Raw genomic sequence first — 26,169 nt, 5'->3', positions numbered from 1 at the left:
TTTGTGTGGGCGGGAAAAAAGTCCAATTGCTCTCCTGAAATACAGAGTAAAAACAAATCCGCCGGAGGTATGGGTTTACCAATATTAAAAGATTACCATACAGCTGCAGTCCTAGACCAACTCAAAAATTGGTTTAACAACCCCAATATAAAACCCTGGTGTCAATTAGAATTGACATGGTTAAATAAATCATCCCCACTGTCATTTGATAGCAACCCAAACATTGAAAAATAGCAAAACACCTAACCCCCCCACAATACAAGCAACAGCACAAGCCTGGGCAGAACTTAATGTGAAAGGGAATTAATTTTACCCTTCCACAAACATCCCTATCCCCTTAGAAACACTCCAGTGGATAATCCCTAACATAAGACTTCACAACTGGACAAGAAACAACATATTAAACTTAGCGGATATCACTAGTGGAGATAGATTGCTACCATTCACAACATTACAGCAAAAGTTCAATATCCCATGCTCAGAATTCTTGACATAAAACCAAATTTCCTCCTATCTCCAAAAAACAAAAACCACCCACATATTGATTATAGGAAAAGTTTGGTCCTACCTCAAGTCAAACAACCCCAAATTAAAAGGTATAACACTAATATATAACTCATTGCAATCCAAAGATGCATTTATTAAACATAAACCATTAGTAAAATGGGAAAGAGAAATTGGTAAAGAATTTACAGATCTCCAATGGAAAAACGCAATTAATATTAATCGCAAGTTCTCAAGGTGCTCAAATTACGAAGAACTATCACAGAAACTTGTGTTGAGGTGGTATTATACTCCTTACATAACAGCGAAATTCTCAAAAGGAAATTCAAATCTATGCTGGAGAGGGTGCAGACAGGTTGGGACCCTGGCACATATCCTATGGTCCTGTCCTGTTCTCCGAAATTTCTGGCTGGCAGTTTATAAATTACTATCGAAGTTAACAAGAATCCAGGTGCATCCGAACATAGAACAAGCTATCCTCAGCATAAATATGGACCAATACCCATCCAGGTATAGATACATAGCAACAGATATTTTACTGGCAGCAAGAACAGCAATAATGTACAGATGGAAATCTATAGATATCGCCACTCTGAAAGACATCAAAGTCAAACTTGACACAATAGTTGAATACGAACGGATCCTAGCATACAAAGATGGAAATTCACTCAAATTTTAAGAAAACTGGTCTCCATGGAAATCCTTTCCCTATTCTTTCCTTTAAACCTAGAGTACCCAAATAGTAGTTAAAGCTTCCTAACATTCTTTATGCTTTATAATATCCTTGTTGACTCAGTAGGCATATATTCATTGATTAATGTTACTTCTTAAATCTATTGAAATCTTATAGAGTTACATTACCAGGGTGGGACTCCCTCTGAGGGCACAGATTGATCCCAATAGGGTGCACAGGAAAGGATTCCCTCCATGTTTCTTATGTTTATTAGGTGGTTTATATTTATTAGTTATCCACTGGATAATAGTGACAGTTGAACAATTCCAGATCTATTGTTTCATCTGTAAAGTTGGAACTCATGTTATGCTATATCACTGCAGATTACAGTGTTTAATATGCCAGATGTGTTAACATCATTAACTGTAACACTGTTTGTTTTTACTCTTTTTCTATAAACGCTTAAAAAAATGATTGAAAAGAAAACAACAGAATATATTATTCAAAATTCGAATAATTTGAATAGAAAGGAATAAAAAAGAATACAAAATAAAGTAACAGAAAAGAATAGAATATAATAGAATAAACAGCAAAAGAATAAAAAAAACAATAGATTAGAATATAACCATTTCCCAAAACTCTAATAGAATCAATTTGAATTTGAAAAGAATAGAAAAGAATGGATTAGAATAGGAAGATGGTTATATTCTTTCTATTCTATTCTAGTATGTTGTTTTTTCTATACTATTGACATGGACATTCACTGTACTATTCATTTAAGCACAAGAGACTCCATTTTGTTCTCACTGTTGAGATGTGTTCTGTAACCTTCACCTAACACACAGACACTTCTCCTACTAAATGCTCTCTTCTCCCCCCTCCCTTCTCAAGGTTTTACTTTTGCAATTGTTCTATTCGCTAGTTTTTAATAATATATTTCTATTTGTTAGCTTTTAATAACATATTTCTATTTGTTAGTTTTTAATAACATCTCACACCACCCCTTTCTTATCTATGTATAAAATAACATGTAATAATACATTTTCACTGAACGGACATTTTAAACACAGTGATTGAGTCCTGTGAATCTGTTCCTGCAGCTGCAGTATTAACTTTGTTTTAGAGTCCCAATCAGAAATCAGTCAGATCAGCCTGGCGAGCCAGCCAGGAGTTTTGGCAGAGTCTCTAGAAGGAACCGCGCTTTGATCAGGATCATCGGGAAATGCAGACCTCAAATGCCGGCTAGGTAAGCTGCCCTTAAGCTTGCTATATTTCTGCCTTTTCCTATGTATCCTATCTGTCGGTTCTCAAGGAAACCAGGCCACTCTCAGACCTTTCTGGTTGGGTAACGTGTGTGTGTGAATGTGTATGTGTCCCCCTTCACGGGTTGGACTGTGTGTGGATAGGGAAAATCCTCTGTAGTTCCCTGCGTTGACTCTTTGTGGGCGACCTAGGTCAGAGGCGCATGGTAGGGTCAGATAAAACTCACAGAGAAGAGAAGAGACGAGGAGGGTCTCTTAATGAGTGTTTTGTCTATTGTCATAAACCCCTTCTATCCACGTAGATAAGTGGAGACTATTCTTGTAAATCTGCAGATTTGCTGTACTATTTGTTTTAGAGACAAGAGGGTATAGGCACAAGTAGAGAAGACTGGCCAGTCATTATGGGCAATAAATTAATTAACGGAATGAAGGGAGAGAGGCCTTCAGAAAATGCCCAGCGCAAGATGAGCGCTAGAGAATATATGAACCGAAGGTACGGTTCCGCTTATACTGAGCCCCTAGATTAATGGGTAGAATGGACAAAGGGAACAGCTAAACCTTTGGCCCACTACTGTGCAGTGAAGGAACGTGGAGAATAGCTTGCACATGGGAGACAGAAGCTAAAGTAGCAAATCAAACTGGCTTGACGGAGATATTTAATAAAAGTACTGCCCAAATTTACTACGTTTGGCCAGAAGACTCTGTAGAGGAGGACCCCCCACCTTATGTGGCTGCCAGTTTGGCTTTAAGGGGTCCACGCACAAAAGCAAAGGAATTAGATTACATGGAACACACAAAAGATGAGCTATGCAATATAGTAGAGAGCAGAGGTTTAACAGCCCCATATCAACCTACAAAGAGGATTTTGGCTCATATCCTAGAAACAGATGATTGGCATAAATCAAAAGGCACATATGCAAAACTAGATCTCTCTGAACTTAAGGCTTTGGCCAGAGAAAGAGAGATAGAGTCTGAACTTCCGGAGCAAACCATAATTTCCAAATTGTGGCAGCAAGATGAAGAGAGAAGGAAGGGAGATGCCAGCCCTTCTGCCCCTGGCATAGAGCAATCTGTTGCAGTTTATCCTGTCAGAACCCAATTAGTTTTTGAAGGTGATGCTGTTGACAGTAATTCTCAAATTAAATGGCATGTACCTTTTAGTCCCCAAGATATGAGAGCCATATTAGAGGGATTGGGAGATCCTAGAAAGAATCCAATTGGGTTTGCAAACTAACTTAGTGCTGCACAGGAAGCATATGAGGCTTCTGCTACTGACATTCATCAGCTTCTTATTAAAGCAGTGGGAAGCAACATGTCTGGCTATATACTTAAAGAATGTGGTGTAGACGTCAAAAATCTAGGTAAGATGGTTAGTGGACGGGAGGTTTGTGAGAAATTGAAGGAAAAATTGCCCCAAATATATGGACAAACCAGACATGCTGAATTTATGAATGCTAAGCAAGGGAAAGAGGAAGCAGCAGGGGCTTATTGGATGCGGTTAAGCGATATGGCTGAGGAAGCGGGCATTAAAATAGAGGAAGAGAAGGGGGGAGAAACTGCAAGTCCATCTACACAACTGGTGAAACAAAGGTTTCTTGATGGTTTAATACCCCAGTTGAAAGAAAAGTTGTTCACAGCAAGGCCTGAGGCAGGCAATATGTCTATTCGAGACGTCCTGCCTATCCTGTTATCCATAGAAAACAGGATTAACCAAAAAGACAGCAAACCCAAGGTTATGTACATGGGGAAGCAGAGAGGAAGAGGAAGAGGCAAAGGCAATTTCAGAAATCATGGCAATCGGGGACCAATTATATGCTACAATTGTGATGGGGAAGGACACATAGCCAAATTCTGCCATCTTCCTGACCGTAGACTGGAAAAGAGCTTAGAGGCACCTCATGCTGATCCCAGTTCTCTGCCAAAAGCAGTGGATCAGGCATAGGAAAATGGCATGCCAGCATCAATCATGTTAAATAGGGGAGACAATGGTCCCGAGGCTAGAGTAAAAGCATTTTTACAAGAACTCCCCTATCCTGGAGGAGAAACAGAATTAACCTGTTTAATTGATACTGGTGCAAGCCAAAGTTTTTTTAATATATAGGACTTACCTCCAGGATTATTATCTACAAATGTTATCTCTGGTGTTGGCCTAACCGGGACCTCTACTGATTTGGTTGAGTCCAAGCCACTTAAACTCAGGCTAGGACAGCAAACAGAAATTGTCACTAAAGTGTTAGTTTCAGACACAGTTCCTACCAATCTTTTGGGAGCTGACATTTTGAACCAAATTTTAGCAAACATAGACTACACTCCTACAGGAGTCCAAGTGGTCAGTAGTCTGTCAGGAGAAGTTTTAAATTCTGCCTGTGGAGTATTTTTAATCCAGGACTCCACTCCGCCATTTCCACCAGAATTGAAAGTGATTCCTGCTGAATTATGGGCCACCAGCAAATATGATGTAGGTCTGCTGGATTGTACCCCAGTCATGATAAAAATTAAACCAGGAGCCCATCTCCCACAGATTAAACAGTACCCACTGAGTATTGCTCAGACTGAGGGGATAAAGGATCAAATCACTCAACTGAAAGCAGCACGGGTTGTTGTACCAATTAAGTCCCAAGTCAATACACCCCTGTTCCCAATTGCAAAGAAGCCAGACAAGAAGGGTGGACAGGTGACATACCGCATGGTGCATGATTTAAGAGCCATTAACAATATAATAGAGGCAGATACCCCGATCGTACGCAACACCCGCACTTTACTAAGTGGAATACCTGCCTCCAGCACCTGCTTTACAGTGATTGATCTTGCAAATGCTTTCTTTTCGGTGCCCCTGTACCCAGATTGCTGGCACCTTTTTTCATTTACCCTTGATGCCCAAAAGTTAGCATGGACAAGATTGCCCCAAGGCTGTGTGAGTAGCCCCTCTGAATATAATACTGCGTTAAAGCAAGTATTGGACCAATGGTCCCCCTCACACCCAAACACAGTTTTGCTTCAGTACAGAGATGATTTGCTTATTTGTTCTGATACAAAGGACATTTGTAGCAGAGAAACAGTAAGCCTTCTCATGTTTCTCTATAACAGTAACAACAAAGTTAGCAAAGATAAGCTACAATACTGCCAAGAGAAAGTGATCTTCCTGGGTCACTGCATTTCACATGGAATCCGTCACCTAACCCCAGATCGAGTTAAAACTCTACAAAACTTTGAAAAGCCAAGAAATGTACGGCAACTACGTGCCTTCCTGGGGTTAGTGGGATATTGTAGGGACTGGATTCCAAATGCATCAGAACTTATGGCTCCTCTATATGATACTACCACTAGAAACCCTTTCAAACTCACATGGGACAATGAATTGCAGATGAAGGAGCTTATTAAAATTTTGTCTGAAGCTCCCGCCATTGGGCTTCCTGACTATACTAAGACTTTCTCGTTGTTCTGTCATGAAGTCAATAGATTTCTGCAGGTGTACTCACCCAGCTACATGGAGACAAACAGAGGCCTGTGATGTATGTATCAGCCTCATTAGACCCTGTCATCAAAGGCTCCCCCAGTTGTATGCGAGCAAGAGCAGCCTGCATTTTGCTGCTAGACAAAGTAACTGAGCTTGTACTAGATTCTGCTCTGATCCTGCATGTGCCACATGCAGTACAGGAAATCATGAATCAAGTAAGTACCAGACATGTGTCTGCCAGTAGATTTGACAAGTACCAGTCTGCTCTTTTTGCTCCATCGAATTTAACAATCAAACGATGTGTTACTTTAAATCTGGCTACTCTTCTTCCTATAATTGATGAGGAAGATGCAACAAATGGTACTGATGTAGAACCTGAGAGTTTTTCTCATGACTGTATGGCTCTGATGGAGGTAGAAAGGGCCTCTGTCACACCAGCTAAAGATGAGCCTTTATCAGATTGTGACACACACTTATTCGTAGATGGTTCCAGATTTTACACTGATGATGGTCAGCCACACACAGGGTTTGCTGTAACCACTACAGACACCATTTTACATCAGGAGGCATTGAAACCCCAGATGTCAGCACAGGAAGCGGAGTTGTGTGCTGTAGTCAAAGCATATCATCTCCTAGAGAATCAAAGGGGAAACATTTACACTGACAGCAGATATGCATTTGGAATAGCCCACGATTTTGGGCCTATCTGGAAGGACAGAACTTTCTGACTAGTGCAGGGAAGCCATGCGAAACTCATAGAGCAGCTATTTGAGGCTTTTCAGAAACCAGCAGAAGTTGCCATCTTGAAGGTAAAAGGGCATGCAAGGGGAAATGACATGACAGCCAGAGGAAATGCTTTAGCGGACCAATCGGCAAAGGATGCTGCCCTTATGGCATTTGGAGTCACACCCACTGTAGGGGTCGCCCAGGTAGCGGGGACAGATTCCCCTCATCAAGAGCAGTGGGATGTAGAAACTCTAATTCAGTTGCAGAACCAGGCCCCTGATGAAGAGAAGGATAAGTGGATCAAATGTAATGCTACCCAAAATCAGCAGGGCCTGTGGAGCGCTGACAACAGGTGGTGTCTACCCATGAGTTTGTACCCAGTTTTAGCACAACTGGCACAAGGCGTCAGTCATCTTGCTAAGGGCGCGATCGTGGCACTTACTGACTGCTATTGGATAGCACCTGGATTTAGTGCATTTGCAGCCAGGTTTTGTGCTTCATGTCTCACTTGTGCTCTGTACAATGCAGGGAGGCCTGTCCATGTTCCCCAAAAGCATTCTCCTAAGCCAAATTTCCCTTTCCAAAGAATTCAAATAGACTACATTCAGATGCCCAGAATAGGCACCTATGAGTTCGCTTTAGTGTGTGTTGACATGTTCTCAGGTTGGCCCGAGAGCTGGCCAGTAGCTAAAGCAAATGCAAAAACAACAGCAAAGAAAATTTTGAATGAAATAGTTTGTAGATATGGAGTTCCTGAAACTATTGAGAGTGACAGAGGAACCCATTTTACTGGGGAAGTAATGAAAGAGGTAATGGAAGCCCTTCACATACAGCAAGCTTTCCATATACCTTATCATCCACAAAGTAGTGGTAAAGTTGAGAGACTTAATGGAATTTTGAAAAACAGATGTGCAAAAATTAAAGCAGATACAAGAAAAGGATGGGTGGAAGCTTTGCCATTAGCCCTATATTCTGTACGAACTACCCCTAAACAACCACATGGGCTGTCCCCCTATGAGATTTTATTTGGAGGGCCACCCAAAACAGGGCTATATTTTCCCCAACGGTTGCAGGCTTCTCACTCTAATCTGTTAGAATATGTTCAGATTTTGCAAAGAACATTGAATAAAATACATGAAGGTGTTTATAAATCTATCCCCGACCCAGATTCTGTTTCAGGTATTCACAGAATCCAACCAGGTGACTGGGTGGTTGTCAAGCGACACGTCAGAAAGCCACTAGAACCAAAATTTGATGGACCACATTTGGTGCTTTTGACAACCGGTTCTGCTGTCAACTTGGAAGGAAAGCCCACCTGGATTCACGCCAGTCACTGCAAGAAAATCCTGAAGTGATGATATCCTTTGAAAAAATGATGATAATGTTTCTTTTCTTTTTGTTGTTTGTGAGAACTGAGACATGGAAAAATAACCCTTTCATCCAAATGTTAAAATTGTATGCAACCCATAGCAACGCTAGTAACTGCTGGGTGTGTTCTCACTTACATCCCCAAACAGGCACAATACCCATGATAGCAATGCCTCTCAATTTCACTGATCTAAACAGGACCAGAATAAATGGCTCATACATTGTTTCCACAGCTAATGAGCACAGATCAGGAACTTTGATGGTTTCAAAACAGATAAACACTCCACAGATTTGTTTAAACATTACATGCCCATTTAACACTAAATGTACACGGTTGGGCAATTCAGATTGCACTGGAGCAAAAATTACAGTTTATGGAGGAAACTATGGTCAATATTATTATATCCCAGATCCAGAACTAAATAGAACCCTTTATAGTACAAATTGCTTACAGTTCCCAATATGTAAAAATATCGGTTACCTGAGATTCCATGTTATTGCTTCCAGTTTTTTTAGGAGCAGGCATACCGTCCATAAGTAGAGGGTTATATTATATATGTGGAAATAAAGCTTACGCCTGGCTTCCTACTAATGTTACAGGTACATGTTATATTGGGAAGTTAGTACCTGCTTTGGCTGTTCACAAAGATACAGTGCGACCAGATCAAAGTCCAGAATATCCTTTAGTGTTCAAAAGAGAGCTGTTCACTGAAGGTGACATGACATGGTCATGGTTCCCTTCCTGGACAGGATGGGGAATTGAAGTAATGAAAAGACTAAATAATTACACTAGAATTGTAGATGAGATTATTAACCTTACTACCACTGATATAGGTTTATTAAATAAAGAAATGTCTCAGCTTAAAAAAGTAGTATTAGAGCACAGATTAACGCTAAATTATCTCACTGCAGCTCAAGGTGGGATGTGTAAGGTATTTCGTACTGACTGTTGTATATACATTTCTGATAATGAGGACATTATTAAAGGGCATCTTGCTAAGATAAGAGAACTACAGAATAAGGCCAGAGATATTGCAAAAGATGGATGGAACCCCTTTCAGGGTTTAGGAGGTTTTGGTGATTTTTTATATGGTATAGCAACATGGCTACAGAAACTAGGAGCTTACATTGTGATGTTCCTATTTCTCATATTGTTATTTACTTCCTCATCAGGCTATGCCTCTGTCTGACTACCCACTGTACCAACAAATGTACCACCAGCCCTGATGAACCCATTATTGTGAGAAAGCCAGGAGCGAGATGAAAGGACACCGTCTCTCTGCGCCAATGTAACAGGAGTTACCAGCAATCGGCTGAATGTAATGCGGAGAAGAATGGTGTCAAATAAACAAAAGGGGGGAAATGACATGGACATTCACTGTACTGTTCATTTAAGCACAAGAGACTCCATTTTGTTCTCACTGTTGAAATGTGTTCTGTAACCTTCACCTAACACACAGACACTTCTCCTACTAAACGCTCTCTACTCCCCCCTCCCTTCTCAAGGTTTTACTTTTGCAATTGTTCTATTCGCTAGTTTTTAATAATATATTTCTATTTGTTAGCTTTTAATAACATATTTCTATTTGTTAGTTTTTAATAACATCTCACACCACCCCTTTCTTATCTATGTATAAAATAACATGTAATAATACATTTTCACTGAATGGACATTTTAAACACAGTGATTGAGTCCTGTGAATCTGTTCCTGCAGCTGCAGTATTAACTTTGTTTTAGAGTCCCAATCAGAAATCAGTCATATCACTATTCTGTTATTTCTATTCTATTATATTCTAATCTATTCTTTTCTATTCTATTCAAATTTGAATTGATTCTATTTGAATTTGGGGAAATGATTATAGTATTTCCATTATATTCTATTGTTTTTTTAATTATATTTTTTTCTATTATTTTCTTTTCTATTCAAATTTTAGAAGATGGTTATATTCTTTCTATTTTATTCTATACTTTTTGTATTCTATTCTATTTGTTTCTAATCTATTCTATTCTGTTCTTTTATTTTCTATTCTTTAATTTTCTGTTATATTTTTTGCTATTCTATACTATTTTTTTCTATTCTATTCCTTTATTTTCTATTCTATTTTATTCTCTTTGGAAATTGGAAAACGATTTGAATTCAAAAACAATTTGAATTAGAAAACTTTTGGAATTGGGATTTGAAAACTATTCAAATTTGAAAACTATTCCAAACTGATTCGAATTGATTTGAGTTCAAATTCGTAAAATTCAAATCGATTTGAATACAAATAAACAAAACTAATTCTGAAAACGAATTAAACAAATTTATGTAAATAACGACGTGAAACTAAACTAATTTTTTTGTTTTGCACATGTCAAACCAGCAGTGGGACATAGAAAGGTAGTCCTAAATTTACTGGAAACATAGCATACTTGCACATTATGGAACACTTACCTCACCAATGTGCTCTTCCCTAGCACTATGTGATGCAGGCTCTGTCCTATGATCTGTCCCCCAGCCCCCACCACCTGCACTGCTGGTACTTTTAGGTTCCCAGGCTTCCTCTTTGGCCATTGGGTGGCCACTGGAGATTTAAAGGATAAGTTCACCTTCAGAAACATGTTACATGTTCCACCCGTTTTTAAAACCAAGTGAAATTCCACTGTCTAGCACATGTTCCAGCACCTTCACCTTGCAGCATTAACAACGTGTCCGTCCTTATTTAAAGTTGGAGATAAGACTCAATTCATGTTGCATCTTTCGCACCAAACAATTGTCTGCATAAAATATTTATTTAATAGGCCACAGGTTGGAGGTTCCAGACCAGGTCAGAAGGAAATAAATGGGTTGAATAGCCATCATTCTAGCTGACTGCTCTAATGCCGCATACACACGACCGGACTTTCCGGCAGAAAAGGTCAGACGGAATAATTCCGTCAGACATTCCGATCGTGTGTGGCCTTCATCGGGCTTTTTCTTTCTAAAATTCTGACGGACCTAGAAATAGAACATGTTTCAAATCTTTCCAACGGAATCAGTTCCTATCGGGAAAACCGCTCGTCTGTATGCTATTCCGACAGACCAAAAACGTCGCAAGGGCAGCTATTGGCTACTGGCTATTGAACTTCCTTTTTCTAGTCCCGTCATTCGTCATCATGTTCTAAACCAGGGATCCTCAAACTATGGCCATCCAGCTGTTGCGGAACTACACATCCCATGAGGCATTGTAAAACTCTGACATTCACAGACATGGCTAGGCATGATGAGAATTGTAGTTCTTGAATAACTGGAGGGCCATAGTTTGAAGACCCCTGTTCTAAACGATCAGACTTTGGTGTGATCGTTTGTAGGCAAGTCCGTTTCAGCAGAACTCCGTCGGAACTCCGTCAGAAAGACCGTCGGAGTCTATTCTGACCGAAGGTCCGGTCGTGTGTATGTGGTATAAGACCTCTGAGAATCTAACCAATAACCTTAAGGAATATCTGCCCTACGTGTTGGACCAAAGTACTGAACCCATCTTTGCCATACAGGAACTCTCCCCATAACCCTCCATCTTTCTGAAAGAGAATATACCTGGGTGGCAGCAGAAATGCACAACAGACCAGGAAGATGACTAGCTAGAGGTCAACAATCAGCTAAATTACTTTTCTGCAAACATATTCATCAGCAGAGTAACTTTTGTGCCCAATATGCACAAATCAAAGGTAGATTAATTTTTGATTGGCTCACCTCTAGATCCATGAGTTTACAAATGTGCATATGTGCAAAGAACAACTTGGTCAAAAGGTAAGAGGTTAAAGCATATCAAAATCAAAACCTTTTTTCAGCTTTGGAAATTGCAATGGTAACATCTGTCAATTTTTTAATTATTTTCTGTGCCCCCGTTAGGAAGACTCACCATCTCTAGTTGTCCAAGAAACCTTTGCCATTAGAACAGAAAGGACATATATACTTATCAATCCATTTTTATTAGACTTTTGAATAAACCAATATAAAATTGGTCCAGGTCAAATGGTTAAAAGTAGAGATCAATCAATACAAAAAAAAAGAAAAAAAGCCTGTAATGGTAACACAAGTAAAGAGAAAACTCTCAGACATACAGATAAATAGACAAGTTGTATGGACTGACATTAAAGTCATTGTAAAGTCTCTTTTTTTTATATAAAAACATGCCCCGTACACACGATCAGAAATTCCGCCAGCAAAAGTCGGATGTGAGCTTTTGGTCAGAAATTCCGACCATGTGTATGCCCTATCGGACTTTTGCTGGCATAGCTCCAGCCAGCAAAAGATTGAGAGTAGGTTCTCTATTTTTCGGTCGGAAAAAGTTCCTATCCGAAAATGTGATTGTCTGTATGCAATTCGGACGTGCAAAAAATCAAACATGCTCCGAAACGCTCCGCAAGCTTGAGCGGAATCCTGTCGGAAAAACCATCCAAGTTTTTTCTGACGGTATTTCTGATTGTGTGTATGGGGCATTATACTTACCTGCTCTGTGTAATGGATTTGCACAGAGCAGCCTGGATGCTCCTCTTCTCGGGTCCCTCTTCGGTGCTCCTGGCCCCTCCCTCCTGTTGAGTGCCCCCAGAGCAAGCAGCTTGCTATGGAGGCAGCTGAGCCAAGTCACAGCTCCCTGTGTCCTTTCAGACACAGAGCCCTGCCTCGACCCCCCTATCTTCTGATTGGTGATTACAATGACTTATTTCTGGGTCAGAAGGTAAAATCACACTCTTTTGATCGCTGCTGCGAATATTTGATCGCAACCTCTCTTAGAATTTTATTATTTTTGTTTATTTGCAGATATGCAAATTTGTACTTCTACTTATGATATTTAAAGGCTTTTGATAAGAAATGGTGTCCCTGGGTTAGCAGCAGGTAAATGACAAAAACAAAAGGCCCAGTTTGAGCCCTGGTTCACACTGACAGAGGGAGGAAATCGTTCAGCTGAAATCACACACACTCTCATTCCCGCATGTCAGTCCCGACTGCAGGGGGACATCTGTGCAGGTTTCTGCACTGATAAATACAAATTGCACCCCAAAGTCACACCAATTAAAACAGTGCAATTGTCACTTCTTTGACATGTCAAATTGCACCAATGTGAACTAAAGCTGACACATACAACACTACCTATCCACCAGCTGAATTAATTACCTGCAATTCTCCACAGCTGTATATATATATATATATATATATATATAAAGATTCCACCTTTATCATTAACTTGCAGGTGTGCAGAAGCCTAGGTTTACATTGGAGCGATTTGTCATGCGATTTGAGAGATCAAATCACATGACTATTGGCAGCAATGGCACTATTTCAATTAATGCAACATTTTTTTTGTGGCGCCGCACCAATTTGCTAAAGTAGTTTCTGCACTACTTTTGCCGATTTCAGGTGCAACTTCAATAGACATTTGTGTATGAAGCCACACGGATATCAAGTCGCACCTGAAACCACACTGACCTTGCCACTTTGAAATCGTGCCACTTCAAGTGAAGTAGCGCGATTTCAAAGTATCATCAATGTGAACCAGGGCAAAGAGATTAGTTTTTTTGGTGCACAAATACATATTGAAATAAAATAGAAGAGATATTGCACTTTCCCAAAACCACCACCCACAAAAACTAAAGCGAAAGAAAAGAAGAAAAAAAAAAATAAAACACCACAACAAAGCTCAATAATGTACTTTTATTTTACCAGCAGAAAAACAAACAACAACAAAAAAAATTACATTCATTTACTAGCTTCAAAAAAAATTTGGACAGGATATATGGTGCTATATTTAGCAATGGGATTTTAAGGGCCCTGCTCATAGGAGCTTACAATCTAAAATTTGACAAAACCTTAGAGTGGACACAGCTTTAATTTCAGCGTATAACGGGCAACACATCACATTTTTATCTGCAAGATTATAGAAACATACTCAACAGTCATTCTTACAAAGCATTCCAACATAATATTACAAAAGACTTTTCCAAAACACCCACCACCAGCCCACAATCCACACATACATACATTGGTGACCATGTTCTGCTGGAAGCTGCATTTTGGTGTATACGATTAAACAAGATCAAAAAGAGTAGGTCAGCAAATGCTTCCAAACGATGTTTGCATGATCAGACAGGAACAATACACGCACAACATTGACAGCATGGCCACATAAACCCACTTTTGATTGAAAAAATGCACAATAATTTCATCAAATCTCCCAATATCATTTCTTCTCACCCACAAATCACAGCAAAAAAACTAACCTTCTCAGGCCAAACACCCCCCTACTGCAGGCCTTTATATAAGAGAGGTTGTATTGTTAGCACACTGACACACCCAATAGAAGTACACGCCCACCAGTATCTTTCAATCTGTCTCTTCATGTATGTCTAAAGTGATTGCACCTGATGAGCAGGAACACATAGTTAATTTTGGACTTTAGATTGGAAGCTCATTGCAGCCAGGGACTGATGTTAATGTTTATTAGCACTAATCATGCCCAGGGACTTGGACATTTCAAATTTTAGGGTTTACACTGCATGGGTACATATGCTTAGAAAACTGTTGCTTTGTTTATGTGGATGCAAATGGACTTTGATCTTTGTCCTGTAGTTGGAGATTTGATGCACATAGCCAAGAGCTAACACAGTTGTGAATACTATTTTCTTACATTAGAACCTATTTCGACAGGAGACAAATAAAATGCCAGCATGTCTTTGGATTGTGGTGAGAAACCCACACAGGGAGAACATATAAACTTCAACACAAGGATTAGCATGTTGTGGAATTGAACCAGCATTCCAGGTGCTGCTAGACAGAACTGCTACCCACTTAGCCACCAGGCAGCCCCACACATGTTCTCTGCATCTCTGTGATGTGTACCAGCCCTAAGTCCATAGCCATGCTCAGTGTCACAAGCAATATACAATATATTGGCCTAAGTATTGGGACACCTGCCTTTAAAGGCACATGAACTGTAATGGCATCCCAGTATTGGTATTGGGTTCAAAACTCATTTGGCCCACCCTTTGCAGCTATAATAGCGTCAACTCTTCTTGTCCACAAGGTTTAGGAGTGTGTCTATGGGAATGTTTGACCATTCTTCCAAGTGCTTTTGTGAGGTCAGGCACTGATGTTGGACGAGAAGGCCTGACCTACAGTCTCCTCTCTAATTCATACCCAAGGTGTTCTGTTGTGTTGAGGTCAGGACTCTGTCCAGGCCAGTCAAGTTCCTCCACCCCAAACTCCCTCATCCATGTCTTTATGGACCTTGCTTTGTGCACTGGTCCAAATGATTTGGTGGAGGGGGGATTATGATGTGGGGTTGTTTTTCAGGCGTTGGGCTTGGCCTCTTAGTTCTAGTTAAGGGAACTCTTAAGGCATCAGCATACCAAGACATTTTGGACAATTTCATGCTCCCAACTTTGTGGGAACAGTTTGGGGAAAGCCCCTTCCTGTCCCAACATGACTGCACACCAGTGCACAAAGCAAGGTCCATAAAGACATGGATGAACAAGTGTGGGGTGGAGAAACTTGACTGGCCTGCACAGAGTCCTGGCCTCAACCCGATAGAACACCCTTTGGCTGAATTAGAGTAGAGACTGCGAGCCAGGACTTCTCATCCAACATCAGTGCCTGGCCTCAAAATGCACTTCTGGAAGCATGATCAAACATTCCCATAGGCACACTAAACCTTGTGGACAGCCTTCTCAGAAGCTGTTCTAGCTGCAAAGGGTGGGCCAAATCAAATTTTAACCCTACGGACTAAGACTGGGCTGCCATTAAAGTTCATGTGCGTAAAGGCAGGCATCACAACACTTTTGGCTAAATAGTATATCTGGAAAAGACTTACAATGGTGGTGGAACCCTCCTACACATAAATACTACATTTAGACATAGTTATAGGACCTGGGAGATGAGACAACTACTCTACATGAAGCAACATGGTTGGGATTTGAACCCAGACCCTCAGAGATACTAAGCAGAAGTTCTAACCTCTAAGCCACAAAGCTGCCTCATGTGAGAACCTCCTACACATAACTACACATAAATACACATAAAAACTGCATTTCTTTGGACATACAAGTGATGGAATTACATTACTCAAGAGTTATTCTTCTTGATTTATTCTGTGATATTTGATGTTTTTTGTGGGTGAGAGTAGAATATTACCCTCAAATTTTTGGGGAATTACATTTTGATTTCTGATGTTGGTATACATATCACATTTTTTGGGCTCAAATTATGAATATTTGGAAATAGTAAAAAGCACAAAAAATTGTGACTTGCATCAGCAATGGTATTGTTTGTGGATTATAAAGACACCTGTGTGAGTTTGGGGTAAAGATTGTTGTGAGATTGAGAGTAACATGTGAAAGTGACAGAGAAAAATATATTTTACCAAAACATCAAAACATTCCACATTCTAGTATTCTTAAAATCAAAATATTTTAAGTAGAAGCAATAATGTTGCAAAGGAAAATCTATTTCACAGAAAGATACATTTCATCTCAACATTAAAAGGTTTTTTTGGTGAAAGTTAGAATTGTTCCATTAGAATCAATGGCTGAAACTTCATTTGGACTAAAACAGAGCAGATTTTCATAAAAAAAAAAAAATGCTCTCTAATTAGCTCTCATTTTGGTATTTACTATAGCGCTGACTAAAAAAGACACTTGAGTTAAAATGAGAGCTATTTTCAGGTCTGAGCATGTTCAGTTGTGTTGGCACCTAGTTGTCCAAAACGGGGAATTTTTCACTTCTCAGACTTTTAAAGATATTTCAGTGTAGAAATCACTTTTTCACAAAGTTTAAAAGCAGATTATCTTTAAATAATATATTACATATTTCAGTACTATTTGGGCAATTATATCATGCTCTAAACATTATTTCCATGTGCACTACTCCAGGTTTTAGCAGAGTAAGGGTTTGGGCGCTATTTGATTTCAGGGAACTATAGTAAATTCGATTTTGGGAGTATTTTCTCACCAGCACTATAGTGAATACCGTTTTAGTGCTAATTTGTGGTAATTAGCACTAATTAGCGCCACAGCTCTATAGTAAATGACCCCCACTGTATCTTAAATGTTTATAAGATTAAACTTCTGATGTAAACTTTTTTTCATTTTAAAATTATGCTGGCAGCTTTAAAGCATAAAACATTTAAGCTTTCATAATACAGTATGGCAAAAATCTAAACATTTTTGCAACACGGTACAATATCTTTGGGCCTGATGAACATAAGTATTTAAAAATGCCAGAAATAGCCCATTGTCTGAAAGGCAATGATATTCTAATAGTCATGTCTGGAAGTAAATGAGTACAGCCATAAAAGGATACAAGTGACAAATAATAATACATATGACACACTGTAATAGGTAAGAATGTAACTCTGAGTGCATAGAAAGAGTATGACATACAGAAAAGGTCATAGCAAGTTGTGAAATGTCATTTAAATGCATTAGTGGGACAGATCTGTTCTCTCTGGCGTTCTTAGTGACAGAAAAAAAAGCTAAACAATTTAAATCAGTCTACCGCCTAAAAAAAATTGGTATTTCATGACTAATAATCAAAATTATTTTTCCTTGACTGTCTGTCAAGTACACACCATGCTAAAAAAAATAGAAATGCTAATTTTTGGGTATACTGTTTGAAGTAAATACAAGATGTTTCATATTTAAAGATTCATTAGAAATTTGTTTTTAATGAGATGCCTCATACTGGTAAATATAATGCTTATAAACTGCTGTCTTTTCTTTATTTGAAAAAATCTTAACATAGCTGGTTTCTTTAGTCATAAGTCTTTATTGTGGACCTGTGCCCTATTTACACGCTTTAATGTAATAGTCCTACAGAGTAGGCACCACAAGATGCTAGCTATTACTTATATTAGCCAGAAAAGCCTCTTCCATGGCCCGTTCTGATTTAGATTGATTTTGCTTCTGAGACATGACTTGCCCTTATTTCATGGTTGAACCCTGCCAACTGCCACTGCACCTTCCCATGAGACTGTCACAGTGGTTCGTAGGGGACTCTAACTGGACAGGTAGTTGATGGAGATTAGCTTGAAAAGGACAAATCAGGTCCAAGTAAAGTAAATTAAAAAAAAGTGTGTCTTGTTACCAAAACCAATATTTGACACCTTGTTATGATTGCTCTTAGGACGCTTACCTTTAAAAGTTCAAAATGGAGTATAGACTGTCACCCGAAGACTCAAATATAATGACCTCCACCCCAACACAGACTGATGAAAGGGAAACTCCCCCAGAAACACATCTCTCCTTATTGGCTGCTCAGCCTCTTCAATGTGTGATGTCATCTGGGAGGTGTGTCTACACTGACAGCTGCCTGATTGTTCCCTGTGCATAGTGCCTTCTCAGAGCTGCAGCATGATTTCCCGGCTGGGCTTCCCCCAGTAATCCTGAGCCTCAGAGGAGACTTTTAACTGATCGGCTGACAGTACACTATACCAAATGCATGTCCCTCCACTTTGTTTGTGAGTGCATTTTACACACTTTTTTTTTAATAAATAGTTACACTTTTTTTTATTACACTTTGAACTGTTTGTGCTTTTTTTTTGTTTTTCTGTTTCTCACATAAAATGTACCTTGGTTAATTTGAATTTGCTACACCTATGGTCTTAAAATGTTGGCAGTATTTACCAATATGTAATTTTTCTATACATTTATTGATCTCACTTAAAGTGCTATTAAACCCAAAAGCAAACATTTAGGCCGCATGTACTCTGTTGCTGTTAAGCTCATGTTTTTGTGAGTTTAGGCATTTTTTTTCTGCCATTAAACTCCCCTCTATGTTATCCTATGTGTCCATGCACACATGGATGTTTTTAGCAGTTTATCAGCAGGGGGATTTATTCGCTGTTTTCTGAACGCCCTAAAATCACATTCAAGAGAGTCGATTTTGACCACAAAAAACTTTGAACACTGTTAAACACCCATAAATGCTCATAAACACTAGGCGCGTTTAGCACTTCAGTGTTTATTTATTTCAATGGCCAGGATAAATTGAAATTTTGGCCAATGAAATAAACTCCCAAACTCCAAAATCTGTTAAACTGTGATAAACTCACCTAAACTATTCTGAAAAAAATGCAGCTTAGGTGAGTTTATAATGCTAATTTTCTCCTGTCAGAATAAACAGTGTATACAAGAAACCAGTGTGCATGAGGCCTTATTATATTGTAGCTTACCAAGTCTTAGATGTGTGTGTCTTTTTTAGACTTTCTTTCCACATGATGATTTGGCCAGTAGGTGTGTTGTTTTTCAACAAAACAAGCTGTCCTGCAGATGAAGCAGATAGGAGGTTAAGAAAAATCACTTACCACTGACATGGGTGCTTACAGTGGTCAGCTTTTTTTTATTATGAAAAACCTTTATCCCAAAGGAAAAAAAAAAGGAAAAAAAACTGTTTGTTGCTTAAAAAGTCTTATCTGGATTTTGGCTTCAATTTGTTTGTGCATCTAAATCTTCTAGTACATCTAATCAGTCAAATAACAATTTTGATAACACCACCAGTAGTCTCAAAAAGTGGTAACAGCTAGAGACAGTTCATAAGTCCATATAATGACAGCTTGCTTGATCCCCGAGCAGCTCCACAGCAGATTGAAGGTTATCTGACTGTAACAGGGTAAAATGGGCACTTCTAAGTGTAGTAAGTTAGTGTTTATTATTAAAGAATAAAAAAATATGCACTCATATTTAGAAAGATGAAAGAAGGCATAAGGAAATCATCTCAGGGTACCACGCCAAAATGACTGAACTACAGCCCCTAATGATTATGCATAAGAGAAGCTGGGAGCTGGGAATCATTGGGGGTTAGATCTGAGCCAAACCAGTGCACTCATTAGGAGGGGAGTAAGCCATAGGTGGGCAGGCTTGAGAAAAAGTTGTTACTGCTTTGAAATGTGTAGCCACGCCCCCTCCCATGCCCCCAGCTCCTGACGTCATCCTGGAATATTCCCATGCTGTCCAGCTGGTTCTGGTGTTGTTAAACTCTACAGGCTGCAGGCAGCTTCTCTCTACACTCCCCTGGATTGCTGCAGTTCAGCCTGGGTCCCTGAGATGACTTTCCTTGGTTTTAAAATATACCTTCTTTCATCTTCCAAATGTGAGTGCATTTTTTACAGGTTTTTTTATAATAACCATTAACTTTTGCTAGTACATCTAACACTCCCCTACCCACAGAGTAACCATGCTGCTCCAAATGTGGCCTAAAAAAGAAAATGAATGCAATCACCACATCTAATTATCAGTAAGGATCACCAAAACTTGTGACCCCATTGGAAGATTTCATCCCTATTACTTTTCCAGAGACAGCCAACAATTTGGGTTTTCTTTTACTTTCATTGATAATGGTAAACAGGACAAACAGACAGGATGAACCTCCCTAATGGGGACACAGACAGCAATAAAAACTGACAGGTGTTCTAATCCCTCTCCCCTCTATCCAAAATTGAAAAAAAACTTTTGCCGTTAGTTATACTTTAACCCCACATTATTTATCAGGATGTCACATATTTAGACAGATGTCACACTTGTGATCCTGACACTGGTGAGAATTCATTGAGCGACAAGATCCCTAGAATATGCAGGATGAACACTCACTTGCTCTGAATCTGTTGTTCCCTTGTTAGGTCCTAGAGGAAAGTGTCATTCCCTCACTGCCAAAAACATTGCCTAATGTTAGTCACTTTCGAAAGAGCCTGATCACAATGGCAACTACAGCCTTAAAATGATATTAAACCCAAATTCTTAGATGTGGTGGCGACATTTGTTTTCTTTTTGTTGTTTTTCAACTTCCCAACAGACAAAGCTATCCAGAAAAGGTGGCAGTTGGGGGGTTAAGACAAACCATTTCAAGCAGAGCTAAGCACAGCGATGCTTACCTTTCCTTCAATGATCTGATGTCTCTCGCCATTGCCTGGAACTTCTACTCAGCTTCTTCTGGGTGCCAGCCTGTGGCCATCTTGAGATGACGTCACTCCTGCATATTCTGGCACATTGCACAGCTCAGTGTACATTCCAAATCAGATTGTGAGCATTCTGGTTGGATTCTTTTATTGCAGAAGAGACATTGCCTGTCTCTTCTGCAATAAAGAGCCTGCCTGCTCATAGTTTTTAGAAGCAGAGCAAGACTTTAGTTTTGCTTAAAACCCTACAATGGTCAACTTGGATTAATTTATATAATCTAATTTATCCCAAAAGGAAAAAAAAAATGGTTGCTGTAACTGCTTAAAAAAAGTGTTAAAGTGGTAGTAAACTTCTAGTAGTTCTACCACTTGTACCTACAGGTAAGCCTATAGCAAGGTTTACCTGTAGGCACCATGAATATCTCCTAAATTTGCACAGTTTGGGAGATATTCAGAGTTCATGCAGCTGGTGACGTTACCGGCACATGCACTCTTTAGGTCCGGCATACAGTGCCAGACCTTCAGAGCCCATGCCGAAAACAGTGGCTCCAGTGTGCATGCGTGGAAATGACATCATCGTGCCCCTGGTCACTTATGTAGCCGGAGGACGCAAACCAGAAAGGTGGACCGGGGGAAGATGTCAACCCTTTCAGCTGTGATAGCGCACCGCTGGAGGGCTTCGTTCTAAGGTAACTCCTTAAAAATGTGCTAGTATGTGATGCATAATAGCACATAATGACATTGCCTTTCAGGGGATTTTTTTTTTCCATTAACTGTGGTTTACTGCCTCTTTAACTGGAGTTCAACTTTAATTTGTTAGCCAAGTCCATCTAAATCTGCTAGTGCATCTAACACTACCCTCTCCATAGTTTGAGAGTGCTGCTGTCCAAATACATCTTCATAGCTCCTCCATAGAGTGGAGCCACCCTAAGACAGTAGGTGTGTTAGTGGCCGAATCACCAGGTGAAAATAAAGAGGGAAAAAAAGGATGAATGCAACGCCCACATTTAAGGACTGGCACGCTACAGTATATCACATTTTTGTATTTTGTTTTTGGGTTTAAAGTGGAATTAAACTCAACTTTTGAACTTGTACCTACAAGTTTAGGAGATAATCACTGTACCTACAGGTAAGCCTTAATATAGGTTTACCTGTAGGTACAGTAAATATCTCCTAAACTTGCACTGTTTAGGAGATATTCATACAACATGTAGCCGGTGACGTCAACAGCGCATGTGCTCTGAAGGGAAGACATACCTTCAGAGATCCGTGCTGGAGCACATGTGCAGTAGTGATGTCATATAACCAGAGCCTTCACCCGGAAGGAAGACCGGGTGAAGATGGCAACGCCGGGAAGCCATGACAGCATTGCACTGGAGGGCTCTGTGTACAACTAAGTTTGTTCTAATGTGCTAGTATGCAGCGCATACTTGTACATTATAACTTAAACCTGCAAGGGGACCCATTGCTTTTAATCTTATGGTGATTTACTACTGCTTTAATACAACTTTAACTAGTTACAGACTGCCCGCCGTAGGTACTGCGGCAGGTTGGCTCCCCCAGCGCTAATCGCCGTCATTGTACGTCGGGTGCGTACACAGTGATTTGTGGGCGCATGCCCGCGAGCCCATTCGTGAGCGAGGGAACCAACCAGTGGGTCAGCGGACTCCATGTCCGCCGGCCACCTGCGATCGCTCCAGAAACAGGCAGAACGGGGCTCTGTTAGTGTAAACAAACAGATCCCCATTCTGTCAGGGGAGGAGAGAGAGATCGTCTGTTCCTAGTGATTAGAAACAATGATCTCTCTCCTCCTCCAGTCAGCCCAGCCCCCATATAGTTAGCAACACCTCCCAGGAAACACACTTAACCCCTTGATTGCCCTTCCCTGCCAGTGACATTTATACAGTAATCAGTGGCTATTTTTAGTTCTGATCGCTGTTTAAATGTCAATGGTCCCAAAAAGTGTCAAAAGTGTTCGTCGCAATATTGCAGTCTTGCTAAAAATCGCAGATCACCACCATTACTAGTAAAAAAAAATAATAATAATAAAAATTCCATAAATCTATCCCATAGTTTGCAGGCGCTATAACTTTTGCGCAAACCAATCAATATACGCTTATTGCAATTTTTTTTTACGAAAAATATGTAGAAGAATACATATTGACCTAAACTGAAGAAATTTTGTTTTTTTTTAAATTTTTTTTGGATATTTATTATACCAAAAAGTAAAAAATATTGTTTTTTTTTTCAAAATTGTCGCTCTTATTTTGTTTATATAAATAAAAACCGCAGAGGTGATCAAATACCCCCAAAAGAAAGCTCTATTTGAGGGAAAAAAGGACATCAATTTTGTTTGGGTACAGCGTTGCGCAATTGACAGTTAAGGGGGCCTGGTCATTAAGCGGGCAAATCCTCCCTTAAGTGGTTAAGGGGCAGGTGAGGGAACTATTACAGGAACTATTATTAGGAACAGTAAGTGATAATTGTATACCCTTTATAGCCTTTAAATTACCAGTAATGCTTACTAGCCTCACTGAAGGAATCATGACTTTTTGCCAGTGTAGCCCTTGCCCCAAACACTAGTATTTTCCTTATATGACTCAATGACACAACTACATCCCTATGTTAATCATGAAACAACTGCAGCTCACAGGGTACATATACAATGTATTCAATGGAAAAGTTACTATGCTGCATGTGAAAAACTAGGCAACTATTTTGCATTAGAATATTTATAGATGAAACAGAGAATTTGTGCAGATGTTAGTTAGTATTCCACCAAAGCCCTGGGGGTGCAGGATAACCCGACGCGTGTCAACAGCAGCTGTATTGCCATATTTCTCTAAACTGGGAGACCATTTTTTTGGTGTCATTCACATAAAGTTTAGGGATGTCATTTTTTTTAATTGATCAAAAATGAGTGTGGCTGAAAGGCAGCAATTAGTGCTGCAGAAGGTTCTAACAGTGGCAGCTGTATTGGCAGGGTGCCTTCTAGGGGAACTTTGACTAAAAGTCTTAATGTTCATACACAATAACACAGATGACATGATTATGAGTTTCATCTTCCAGTCCCATAGCTGATGTGAGCCAATATACAATTGTTTTGTTTTCATTATACAGTTTGCAAATTCTGAAATGGAATCTATAATCTGACATATTGTCTATATTTTAGTGGAGTGAAAACAATGTCAACAGGAATTAAAGGGTAATTACCATGGTATGTCTAATAGCAATTAACAGTGTAGAACATTTAAGATCATCGCTAGGGAGCCTATTTATTAAAGATTTAATTGATAATATACTCTATTATCTTACTGGCATTTTATTTTTAATTTTGTCTTTGTTAAAGTATATGTGAAGCCTCTCTTTGTATAACAGCCAATTCAATTTAAAATAGAAATGAAAAGAAAAGCATTTGTGTATATTTATAAAAAAAAAAAAATATTATAAATACCTTGTTTCCCTTTTTTATAGGTGAACACATACACTCTGTTCGCAGCTGCATATGGAGCTCAGGCAGCTAGGGTTGGGGAAACAGTAGCATACTGGTCTTCCCAGTGAATAGCTGTGCAGGAAAGGGGGGGGCATGTTAGTACAAGTCTAGCCATTGGAGGAAAGCAGACTGAGTTCTAAGCATAGCTAAATAACTGACCACAATCTGCTCTAATGCTTAGCGTGGGCAGTTTTTAATAGGAAAGCAGAGAGACTGGCAGGTTCATCAGGTATATCACACAAAGGAAACAATACAAAGAGAACAGGATACTTTTTAATACAAGTACATGGTACAGCAGGCACATATCAGGAATATAAAATGTTGGGTTAACATGTTCTTTAATTAAAATGTAAAAACATAGTAGTACAAATAACAATAGAATTATATAACAATAGCACGTAATCTTAAGAGCAGATTAGTTTTGTACAGAAAAGACTTTAGTACAGAGCTGGTGTGTTTGTTTATATATAAAACAATCACAAAATAAGATTTTTTTATTTCTGGGTGCTTTGTTTCACCTCATTGATGTATACATTAACAAATCACCAAAATAGAGCGTAGCAGTAACAATAACAAAAAACAGATACAAATTCAAATTGAAATGTTTTGATTTCCAGTTTCAGAGGAATAGTGAGGTTTACAATAGGTAATGGGTATTTGTTGTGTCAGGAGTTAGTGTTCAAAAATTGCAATAAGGGTGCATAAGCAATTTGCCTCAACCAGCTGGAACTTATTGTAGCAGTTATTTTTTGTCTTAGGGCCACAGTTAAGCTGGCCATACACCTATAGATTATCTGCAGATTTTCTATGGTTAGTTGGAAAAAGTGCAACAGATTTCTCCATGTTCACTAAACTGTGTGGATGGAGGAGTCTTCCACTTTTTCCATCTAACCATAGAAAATCTGCAGATAATCTATAGGTGTGTGGCCAGCTTTAAACATAACTCCCAACTTTCTGAAAGGCAAAAGAAGGATACCTTCAGGCACAAAATATGGAAAAGGAAACACCTCTGCCACACCCCCAGGTATTGTGGACAATGAGGAAATGTACCAAAAATCACTGAATAACCCTTTCACTGCTATAGCTGTTTTTGATTTTTTTTTTGCAGATATGCTAAAAAAATCATTTTAGGCCTAAGAATTAGGTAAAACCCCCAAACATTTTCATGGAAACAGAGATTCTGGAGAATAAAATGGTGGCAGTACCAATATTTTATGTCACAATATTAGTGTAGTGGCACAAATTTTTAGTACAATAATGTTAATTTTAGTAACAGAATACATAACTTATTTTTTTGTCAAATATAAAAGATAAGGTTGTGTCAAATAAATAGATACCCAGCATATCAAGTTTTAAAATTGTGTATGCCCGTGAAATGTTGATGAATTTTGGTACCCCAAATTTTTCATAGACAACACTTATGCCCCGTACACACGGTGGGATTTTCCGACGGAAAATGTGCGATCGGAGCGCGTTGTTGGAAATTCCAACCGTGTGTGGGCTCCATCGGACATTTTCCATCGGATTTTCCGACACACAAAGTTTGAGAGCAGGCTATAAAATTTTCCGACAACAAAATCCAATCGCGTCAATTCCGACCGCGTGTGGCCAATTCCGACGCACAAAGTGCCACGCATGCTCAGAAGAAATTCTGAGACGGAACAGCTCAGTCTGGTAAAATTAGCGTTTGGAATGGATACAGCACTTTCGTCACGCTGCAATGTTTAAAATTGTTTAATACAGGGCACTCTCTTCTTCTTTATAATGTGAGAAGAATGAAGTA

Source organism: Aquarana catesbeiana, linkage group LG04 (assembly GCF_042186555.1).
Source record: "Aquarana catesbeiana isolate 2022-GZ linkage group LG04, ASM4218655v1, whole genome shotgun sequence".
Lineage (NCBI taxonomy): Eukaryota > Metazoa > Chordata > Amphibia > Anura > Ranidae > Aquarana > Aquarana catesbeiana.
This window is presented reverse-complemented; position numbering follows the sequence as displayed.